Below are 12,063 nucleotides of genomic sequence, written 5' to 3' on the forward strand. Positions count from 1 at the left end.
TATGGGGAAAAAATGTACACAGTTTTCTGTGATATAAGATAACATTATAGAATTATGATTATTTTTCCCTTCTTGTGAAGTTTTTCTTCTTTTTTTTTTTTTTTTTTGTTAAGTCATACAGGCATAATGTGATTTATGACAATGCTGCGAGTCATGCAAAGAAAGGGAAGGAGCAAAATACTAGGGCATTTAGGCAGTATGGTAATCCACTTTGGAAGGCAGCTGTAAGTGGAGAAACTGTAAAGCATCTCTGAGCCAAGTAGTCTTCTTCCATAACCAGCTGGTTTATAGATTTCATTGGCCAATATCACTTGTTCCTTCCCTCCAATTTCTGAATGTTTCAACACTTTGCTGGCTTCCAGTTGCTTTTATTAATCCAGACAGTGGGTTCCCCTTCAATTGGCTTGTCCCGGCTGTAAGAGCAGTAGCTCATCAAGGTGGGTGTGAGCATTTACTTGGAGAACCCATACTACCTCCACCACTGGGACCTTCTTTTGTAGGCAGAAGTTTAGGACTGGACCTTGCCTGGTACTGAGTTTCTTCCCTAACCTCCAAAGGGCATTCAGCTCACACCATGAAACGGGCTATTTGTTTATAACTGACTTAAACTGTATTTGAAGTGGACTGCAGGAAGAGAGTCAATCTCAGGGACCAAAGCTATTAGAGGAAGATGACTGTTTTCTGACTGGGCAAACTTACCAAAAAGCACAAGTTTCCCAGTAGAGATAATACTTTCCCCTATCTTATATTCCTAACTAGAGCATTCAAATCCACGACACGTAAAGCAATGAGGAGAGGGGCAAGCAGAATATCTATTAATCCAATTGCACGAGGGAGAAGTCTCCCCAGTTCCTTCAAGCTATACGATCTTCCTGGCAGGTCAAGTCTCATTTGGACATTTATTTTCAAATAACCTCTGAGAAATGTAAAACTCAGTTGCATGTAAAATATGAGTTCTCTTTGCTTTTCTCAAGTCTAGCTCTTTGTATTTGTTTGCTTTTTTTCTTTTTTTTTCCTTTTTTTTTTTTTTTCCATTCTTTGTTGCAGAAAAACCCAGCAACATAAAGACAATGAGATACTGGGGACACTTGTGTCTGGGTCTGGGTCAGTATTTTGGGCTTGTCTCTATCTGTGCCATGCAGAGACTGAACATTCATTGGCAGCTTTTTCTTTCTCCAACTCACAAATGCTTCCTGCTGGCACCAGGCACAGGCAGAACATGGGGAAATAAATCTAGAGGAGGCAGTTCTTCACCAGGTCACTGAGTACGTGAGATGTGGGAGTTGAAAAACAGGATTTTCTTGGTGATGTTAACAGAGGTGAAACAAAGATCGATTCCTATTTACTATTTCAAGGATTGGGAATTTGGAAAGCAATGGCAATTACAGGGGCTGAAAAATCCAGGGGAAAAGAAAAAGGAATGTTAAATCCATCCAATATCCATTTCCTCAGGCATCTCTTGGATTTGAATCCAAATTAGGCAGAAATTCAGCAGGGCGCAGCTGGAGGTTGTAAGCTATTCCATTTTTTGTTTGTCTTAAAAGGAAATGCAGATGAAACCAAGAGACAACAGAAGTATCAATATAAATGGCATCAAATGTGCTTAGCAACAATTTGTAGGCAAACATAAGAGCTTAGCTTGTTATCTACACATGTAGGGCATGTCTAACAATAGCACCACCTCCTACAGTGTGTGTGCCAAAGCTGTCACCATCAATTACCTGTACATGACAATTTTTACTTTTCATAACCTGGGTGGAGAGAGGTTCATCTAATTTACAAATCAAGTTATAAGCCTCTGTACTTCAAAGCATTTTTTTTTTTTCTCTCAGTGTATCTTTCTTTTTTTTTTTTTTTTTTTTTTTGTGGACTGACTGTGCCAGCCTTGCTTGCTTTTGCGCAACTCACTAATTTCCTCTTTTTTCAGCTTGATTGGCTACATTCCACTCCATTTACCATCATTTTGTAGTTCATACAGCAAGAACCATGCCACCAGATGAGGAGAGAACCTTCACTTTGTTCCAAAGATCGTCACCTTCCACCCCCCAAACCCACAGTTATTTGCAGTCCATTCATAGGATCATAGAATCATTAAGGTTGGAAAAGACCACTAAGATCATCTAGTCCAACCATCACCACGGTACTCCAGGCTTATCCCCCTTCACATTCCAATCCACTCCTTCAGTGAAAACCTGAAATCAGTGCCACCGTCACAAATCCCCTGGCACCCAGATTTCATCCTTTCTTGCTCTGGAAGCAAAAAGGTATAGCTGATGGCCATAGTGATGCTGTTGTGCTAGGTCTCAGGTTAACTCATGTCTTACTGATTATCATACCTTCATAAAACTGCTTTCTACCAGATCTCTCAGCAACTTACTGGGAAATTCATTGAACTTGTAATATAGATGTCTCACCCCTTTTTTACTGAGCAGCAGCTAAACGTGCTTGTAAAGGTTTTGAAAATAAGTAGCTTCACTTAAAGCCCACTGTATAAATCCGGATAGTGATTTATGCTGGGTTGCAGTACAAATGCCAGTCTTTTACTGTCAGGTCTTTCAGCAAGTGGAAATCATGCAAGTTTACTTTCCCATTCTGTAGAACTTTTCAGACTAGGTACTTGTCATTCAGCATTACAATAGCAGAAACCTGGAATAGGAGCCGGCCAACTTTTACTCTGTTTCACAAATGTATTAACCCTTGCCTAAGACAAATACAAAGGACTGTTTAAATCTGCAGTTCTTGCCAAGGACAGATGCAACCAACCAAAGGGAATCTTTTTACAAGGCCTAAGCAAATGGAGAAAATGAAGAGATGAATGTTTATGTAAATTACTATTTAAACAAAAAGCATTTCTGATTGCTCTTTTATTTTGTATTTCAGAAGCTGAGCAATCATATTTTTAGATGTATCCTATAAGTTAGCAGCTGCTCAACTGGTAGCACCATGTGTATAGATTTTTATTGTACCATAATTTTTCATATGTATAAAGCTCTAGATAGGAAAGTATATTATATTTATATAGATACATGCAAATCAATGTCAGAGGTGTAAGCGTGAGCACCCCTCCAACTCTATTTTCTGCACAAAGTTAGAGCAACTTACTCTTAAAACATCCTGAGAAACTATATGTAGGCTGGTGAACTACAGAGACATTAAACATGTTTAGTTACATTTTTGTCTTTCTTTCCATGGTGAAATGCATAATTCTTGCTTGCTTCTCACAGCTTCTTCAACATACACATGTGGAAAAAACCCCACATGAGATATTTCTCTATTGCCATTGTAAATCTCAACTTGGAGACTATGTATCACAGAATGGTTCTGAAGACTGTTTCTATTTTTGTGGACATGATATAAATTCAAATAAATGACTCGTGAAAGAAATTTTCTGGTGAACATTCACTTCGTGTTTTTTTTTTTATCTCTTGAGACTGGAATTATGGCTATAATGAATTCTTTTTGATATTGGAGAATATTTCAGTATTGGAAAAAAAAATGTGACTCCCACAGAATCCAGTAGTCTGCTGAACTGATTGGTGGCGTAGCCTTCTCTGGTGAAGCCACTGGATTTGCAAACGTCTTGCACGTCCCACAAGGCTTGTTGTCAGCGCTGTCAGCAGAGCCAGACTGCCTTTCTTGTTTGGCTGCTGAACTTCACAAAGTCTTACTTCAGCACTGTACATTTAACTTCAAGGCATTTTGGAGCACGTACAAGGGCTTGTCTGATTACAGCTGGCATTACTCGCACTTAGCATTTCCTTCACTGAATCAAAGCAGCTAAAGTGGCAAAGTCCTTTCCTTTGTGCTATTTTTTCACCTAAGAGATAGCTACGAAAACACTCAATGAACAAAGAGAATACCTTTCTCCTAATTCGGTCTTCAGTTTGAGGGAAAAAATGAAAAACCTGATACTTAGGAGGAATTCAGAGTAGGCGCGCACAGCTTTTGCACCCTGTGGCTGTATCAGAGAAAAAGTTTGATTTTCAGACACAGGCACAGCCCTCTCATTCAGCGCGCAGAATCAGGCTGCTTCCCCACAGGGCTGTCGCAGTCTGAGGGCTCGGGAGTCCCGCGTCAGCCTTCAGGAGGAACAGGAGCCAGATATCACACTGGTTCAGGCTGTTTTAAATAAGCAGACAGCTAGTTTTCTGTAAAATGGCTGGGCTTTTGTTTCACGCAAGCTGAGGCCAATATTTGAGCCAAAGACAAATAAGAATACGTGGAAACATGCAAATAAATGCATATTGAAAAGTAACCTTGTCTGCTTGTGACTTACAATAAGGCAAGACTGCAGTTTACGGCCACGCTCTGAGGCCATGTGAAATAAATGTTCTGTTTGCAAATCCTATGGAAATTGAAAGTAAGTAAAACATGCACTGGAAATAGTCTTCCAGGCTTCATGTAAACCCAGTATAAATTTGTGTGCGTGTCTGTGACAGGACTGAGTGAGAATTGCTTCAGTTAAGCGAAATCTGGTACTGCAGAAAGAGAAGCAGTTAAAGTTACCAATACCAATGATTCCCAAGCAGTGACAACAATTTAAATGACAGATAATCTATTGGGGTTTGCAGCGTTTTCTCCTTGGCTGATGGAGTTTTGCACAGACAGCCCAAGTCCTGAGATGTAGGCAACTCGGCTGAGCTCTGTGCCAGTCAGGAATTTCCTCCAGCAAGCAGTCTTGCTGCCTTTCCCTTGATATTTAGCTCTTTCAGTCACCAGACACTGTTTAAACATGTGAGAAAATTCAAGAAAATGCCAGGAAAACAAAAAAAAAGAACATGAGAAAGAGACTTAGTGCATGGCCATGTCTTGCTGCACTGAGTGCTTCTGTGTGGAATTCCAAAGGCAGAAAAAGAGTTGATGACATCCAAATCAGTCTATTTATATTCTTCCCACCAGAGGTTGGTTGCAAAAATTAAATACAAATTAGTGTTTACAAGTCTAATTGCAACTGTAAGGAGAAGAAATGAGAACAATACACCTATATGCATGATATAATCTTCTGAGGCTAAAAAAAATATTATGGAAGCAAAATGACTAAAAATATGCTTTCTACTGAAGAATTTCTCTCCTCTGTCTTCAAAATGGTATAATATTCTCCTTTTCTCTCATCAACTTTTGAATTTCTAGCAACGACGTTTAGTCTCAACATGGGGAATGAGGTTGAGAGGGATGATCTGTGATGCTGCACCACATCCTGCAAAACGAAGAGGCAAATTACAGCTTCTTCTTCTCAGACTTATAGGATCATTTTGGATCACAGTTTTTAATGTTCCTGGAAAAGAGATACTTTGTTTGTGGTGGGGGATTTCTTTTAGAGCAAATATGAGATGTCACTAAAATAAAAAGGAAAATTGCGTTTTTTCTCAAGATAGAAAATCTGAATTTTTCTCCATTGAAACTCCAGTGCATCTCTCCCAAGCAGTTTCTGTGCTGGTAGGATTATTTTTCTTGAGGCTGCTGACTTGAATAGCTAAATCTAGTTGAAAATTGCTGGTTATTTCTGTGAGAATTTTTAAGCATTCTCAGGTGTTTTCATTTTGACATAAGTAACCTGGAATTGTTTCCACATGAAAAGCCCAACACTAACATGTATTTCACAAGAGTATTTTAGTGTTTATTTTTTTAGTTTTTAACCTATGAAGGCGAATTTTGTTTTTTAAACTGAAAACCAAAGAGATGTCCAACATGTCAGGAGAACAAATAACTTAAAGTAAAACAGGAGAGATTTTTCTTGTCATTTTACTTTAATTTTTGAGAAAAGGTTCAGTAATAACTTTCTGCATTTTGTTTTTGCCTATTACATTATAGTAATTACACTGGAAATGAATCTGATTTAATCGAGTTATTCTTTAAAAAGTATTTTGTGTTTTCTAAGACACAGATGAAGATACTGTTACTGCTTCTGTAGAATTTGGCCAAACACTTGCACCTCTCCAGCAATTCACCTCTTTTTGGAGGATACAAAGGTAAAAATACATCAGAGTTGTATCATTAATCACGCACCTCAAGGCTGCACAAAAATCGCACGCGTGCTGTGTTGCATCGGAAGCTCCCTGTTCAGTTGCATGTTCCAGCTCAAGGTGTTTCTAGGAGAATCTGATTAATGAAACTTTTTGGGTAGAAGTCAACAGCATGGCAGCTGTAACTGCATTTTGCTTAAAGTATTCTGGTTTGCTGATAAATCTGGCGTAACCCAGCATATATTTTCATTCTAATCAAACTAATTCAGGATCCGTCCCACAAATTTTACATCCTGATGGATTCTTGCTCCTGCCTTGATTACCGTCCTTTTTACCACAGGCCATCAATTTCACTGTCATATTCAATGCACGTTACTAATACCTATTTGAATCAGAGTATTTGATCTTAAGCAGTGCTTTGAATTCAAACTTAAAAGTGAGAAAATCTGGATGCAATCTACAAAATTTCAGCATTGCAATTGTTTTCTCCTCTCAGATCTTGCCTAGGGTCAGGAGGACAGGATGGGCCAGAAATGCAGTTTCTGTTCCTAGAGTGGGCCTGCAAGAAGAAGAACAGAAGAACTACACAAAATGTGCTTTTGCCTTTTGCCTTTGCAAACCAGCTTGCTCCTTATGCAGCACTACTGGGCCCCAGGGAGATGTGAAGGCTTCATAAACACTTGCTCTCTACTGTTATAAATTTCATGTATGTATTGCACTTGTTTGTTTGTATCTGAGCCTGCAGCTTGACACCTCTCTAGATATTAAGATAGTCTCTTCTTCCAGTGAATTAGTTCAAGTGATTTATTGTTCGAATGAATTGATTGCAAACTGAGATTAACAGGTGGACTATTTATTGCAACTTTCATTCATTGTGAAAGTCACTTTGTTTTTCCATTGGCAGATGTTTTGTGACTGATTCCAGGTTTCTGCATAACCATGCACTGGGATTTCCTCATTTCAAGCTATGGGTAATTCAGAGAGGTGTGACTGCTTTTTCAAGAAGTGATTTCAGTGTCATGACACATCTTGTGTGTTTTGCAGAGGATTCTCTCCCTCTATGTGTCTTCAGAGCAATGAAGGGACTGAAAGCTCAAGGATCTCAGGACCCATTGGTGGAAATAAGAGTCCTCGGGGCTGACATGACTCTCTCACATGCTTCTTTCCAAAGCTCCTTTCTGCACCTAGAGAATCTTGGTCAATAACGTGATCTATAGGATTGTGTGGGGATGAGATTACTGTGCTTCTCAGCTCTCAGAGGCAGCTGGAGGAAAGCTCCATAGTTCCGCAGGTGAGGAGAAGCATCAAACTGATCCAGGTTGCAGCCCGTGGAGAAAGTAGGATTGACTGAGTGCAGGGCTGTAGTGCTGCTCTGCACCCTCACCTCCTGAGGCCTGACCAAAGATGTATGCCAAAGTGTTTTAATATGCCAGCAAGTGACAGCGAGTGCTGCAGAAAGGTCTGAAAACAGATGGGTCTGGAAAAGGTCTGGGTTGCTGCTGTGAGGATGCTTGATGTAGCCCTCCAGTAGAGAGCATGAGGAATGCTGGGATGAGGGGACTGCACCCTCTCCTTCAGGTCTTGCGAGCTTGCTTGATGTGTGTCAGATCCTGCCTCTGCTCTCTTCTTCCACCCTCTTTTCCCAGATGGGCGCTTTTAATCCCGGCTGTACCCATGGGAATTGCCCTTTCCCCAGAAGCCACCAGCCTTTAGCTGGCTTTCACAGGCTAAGAACAAACTAGCCCTTTGGCTCTAGCTTACACAGTTATAAGCTTTGGATTTGCCAAGTCAGGGAAATTTAAATGTGCAAACCAAATCTGCTTCCAGGGGCTCTCTCATTCTCAGTCAGTGCATCTGGGAGGAAATGGAGGACAACACCAGAACCTGATGCTGCTCAGTGGTACTTTTCTTTAGTGTGGCCACCGACCAATAGGAGGAGAAACAACAACCAGTGACAACTGCGAGCCACCAGAGATGTGCAGACTGCAATCCTATGCTGTCTAAGAGCCCTATATTTTCAAAGAAAGCTTAAATAGACAGACAATTAATTAAAAAAGGGGGAAGGGAAACGCCTTGAATCTCATCCTTCTTACGGCAGATACAATCATAATGTTTCAGGTAATTAGCTTTGCCTGAGCTGATGATCTCTCATTTTGGGAGTGTATAAAATCTATGAGTAGTGATATGAGGCAACCTGCAAGTCTCCATGCCTACTTCTAGAGTTCTCTCTGTACTCCTCTATCTCTCTCTGAATCGTACCTTCTCTCCTGGGGAAAGGCTCACTGGTGCTTATCAGATTCAATTACTGCTGTTTCATATCAATGTTCTCATGTGAAATCAGAATACAAATAACAGAACTACCTCCATGCCCCTACACAATTACAAATGCTGATGATTCACCAGTTATTCATGCCAAACCAATATTTTTCAGTATTTTACAGATCATGAGCTAGACACTTTAATACGTTCAGACTGAAATCATTGGCATGCCAGAAGACATTTAGTGGAGAAGGCCACTCTGCTTGAGGATGCATGGTGTGCTCAGTTGCTGTCGTACAGCCACACACAGCTCTTTTCCTGCTAGGTTTGTGGGTAATGAAAGGCACATTTGCTTTCAAGGAAATTTAGTTAGATGGTAAAGTTAATCCATTCTGTTACCACGCTCCCGTGGAAGAGGGACTCACTTCGTTCTCCCACCCCAGCAGCCATCCCTGACACAGCATGGCTCCTACCTACCCCTGTGGTTCTTTCCCAGCTCTTCCCTGTTCTGGGGCTGCCTCTAGATTCACTTCTCCAGAGCTCTCCTCAAGCTGACCCAGATGAGAGTATAAGCTATCCTGTCATGCCAGGCTCCATCACTTCTGCCTCCAGCAGTATGGCAGATGCAGCTGTTCATTCATTTTACTATAAAAACTGAAATTGGAGTTGTCAGTGCTGAAAATGTTAAGGACTGGGGGAACTTAATAAATGTTGAGGTTGAGAACACTTTTAGGCTCCCTGAAACCTGAGCTCATGGCTTCAGTGAAGGAAAGTAACTGACACTGGACTGTGTGCTTGCATGGGTGAGGAGTAACCTGGTGCTATCGAATTTAAGGGAATAGAATACAAAGACCCACTGTGGGTGTCCTGGGACCCAACCAAGGACTGTCTCATCCCAAGTATGTTCTGCTGTCATGGAGATTGGTCACTTTCAGCAGTGGTAGATGAGACCTGCCCTTTATCTGATGTTTCTATCAGATGTAATTTTTCAATATATATACAATGAAAAGTCATGTGCTGAAGCTTATGCTCCTTTCTTCTGGTGTGCAGAAGGAATTTAATTCACTGCATATGGATAACCCATTTGTTTACAGTCAAGTTAAGTACAAAGCCAGCTATTAAGCTTTGCTGTCACCTTTAATAAATGGTTTCACAAGATAATGACTCTGTGCAGCTACGCCCAAGGGCCATCAGCATTTTTAAAACCTCTTTATGTGTCAAGAAAAAGCCACACTGTAGCAGCCAACGACACCGTGGAGAAATATTACTAGCTAATATTTTGTTTGAACACTAAAGTTATGAATTACAGGGACCTGCAGGCAAAGCTGAAGCTTTAAGCTTTTAAGCTGATTCCCTGCCTCAGAAAGGATGTAGAGCAACAAGTCTTTCCTCAGCTTGGAGAAAGACAAGGCTAGAAGCAGGGGCCTTATCGGAGACCTATCTCCTAAGCCTAGCCACCATGTAAAACACCTTAAGCCTGACTGCTGTTTGTAGTCACAGTCTGTTTAAGTTGACCTCAGATAGCAGTTGGAAGAATGGCTACCATGCCTTTCTGCTCCGTGCCTGCTGCTGTGTCGACTGGCCCTGCTCGATGATGGACCCAAAAATTAGTCTGAAGTAGAAAAGGATAAGATTTTGGTTGGATCTGCACACCCTGAGGCTGTGGGGTTGTTGGGTCCAACTTGAAGGAGAATGTACAACTCTGTGATCAGAGGAGCAGGAGGGGGAGGTGATCTGTCTCTTGGGCAGCCATTACTTGTCAAGTTGGCATCAGCCGTTTGTGAGCACTGAAGGAACTGCTCTGTGTAGAAGACATCTGACTCAGCCATGCAGGGGTACTTGGCAGGTATATTATGCTTTGACAAACATGTTGATACCTTTCCTTAAATTTTACACAGCAATGAAAGGATTTTGCATTGCATTTTTACCACAATGTTCCTTTGACTTTTACAGTCTGCTCTTACAGTCTGGTAAAGCACAGATCTGATGAGGCTAGGGTGTGAAACTAGGGAACTGAAGCAAACCAGGGGGACCCAGACTGATTGCAAACCTGGACTGAACTGCAAGGATGAACTTGTTGAGGATTTGCAAGCACAAGGTGTTTGTGAAAGATCCCTCCCACCAGCAGGTGTTTGCCATGAAGGTGAGCAGGCCATGTTGAGTCACAGGGCGCTCTGAGGCACAGCCTGCATCATCTGGGCAGCAAGGGGTGAGTGGGGATCAAAGCTGCTGATAAATGGTGTGGGGTTTTATGTTGTGAAATGAAGAGATGGTTGGTAAGGGGTGAAAATATAGTTAAGAAAAGAAGGAACTGAAGAGAAGGATTTGGGGAATAACCTCTTGGCCGTGCAGGGAGTCCTTCCCAACTGCTGGCTGCAAGGCTGGAGGTGGTTGGGCTGCACCATGCTTGCTCACAGTGTGTGATCAGAATTAGAAACCATTATAACTGTAATGACTGAAATTGCAGAGTGATGCGTCTAGGCCTTTTGAACTCTGGATATGGCATTTGCATGCTAATATCTGAGAACAATTACCTCATGTCTCCTAAGGGAAGTGGTTGAGGCCCCATCTGTGCACCAGCAGGGCCTGATTTTCAGAAGCACTGAGCAATCGCCTATCCCAGGAAAAATCAGGCTGGAAAATAAACTGCAGATAACAATCTGGTACTGGCAGAGGAATAGAGTAGGTGGGACCTATTATGCTTTTTTCCATCTCAAAATTTTATGATTTGGCTGTATGTATTCACCTGATACGCTAGTTTAAAAAAAAATAAATCGTAATAATACTGTGTGATCAACCCACACAGCTCTGCTCCCCAGTCAGTTCCCACACCTTCATTCCCCAGCTTACTCAAAGGGTTTGGTTAGGGAAAAAAATCACAAAGAAACCACAGGCAGAGTGGATCACCACAACATGGCAATGACTGGGTTACAGATAATTAATTTTTTGGAGCTAGATTATCCCCTGCGTTTACACACCTGTCTGAAGGAGCAAGGCAGAACAGACCATCCTCCACTTGATGCTGAGGAACTACAACAAACGTGGCTCGAGATGTGATGTCTGCGTCAGATCTCTCTTCTCCATGCCCCATCCCTAGAGCGGGGTGAGGTGGAGCACATCAGGGCTTCTTTGGAGATGGAAAAGGGGAATCAGAAAGTGCTCTGGGTGGGAGTAAAAGGTGTGACCTGCTTCCAGGGAAAAACAAGAAAAATACAACCCTCACTGACCAGTCCTGAGGGATTTCTTTCAAACAAAATGTCTGCATGTATCCTTTCAATCTAGCCTTGCACAACAAGTTCATGGCAGTTAAAGAGATCTATGGTCCAAGCATTTTGATAGCAGAAAATAAGCATCTTCAGAAGGCTGAGATAATGCAGTAACATCCTTTTGTGCCTGCCATGTCATGGTGAAAAGAAGCAGGTACACTGCAGGCATCTTGTGACAGAAAGGGAGAGCAATGGATGCAATTATACTGTACTTTTTCAAGATGTTCTTGAACATATTGTCTTCTAACTACAAAATGTAATGGAGAGTAAATCATAAATATGACCTGGATTGCCACCAGTATGTGAAAATGTATCCATGGGATCATGCACATTAGCAGTTTCCCAGAAAAAGCCAATTATCCTAACGATGGAGTCCTAACTTATTAATCATTCCGTCATGTGTCCTTTTATTTTCTCATCATCAGTGTTAGTGATCTTTTTTACTTCAGCTGCTGTCTTAAGGTAACGGAGTTGGAGGCTTCAAGCTTTCTTTCCTTCAGAGTATTTGTAAATGTGCTTTTCCTAACCAGATCGGGCTGTAGGTGAGCAGGGTAGTATGTTCAGAGCTACAAAAA

Source organism: Tetrao urogallus, assembly GCF_951394365.1.
Source record: "Tetrao urogallus genome assembly, chromosome: 6".
NCBI classification, from domain to species: domain Eukaryota; kingdom Metazoa; phylum Chordata; class Aves; order Galliformes; family Phasianidae; genus Tetrao; species Tetrao urogallus.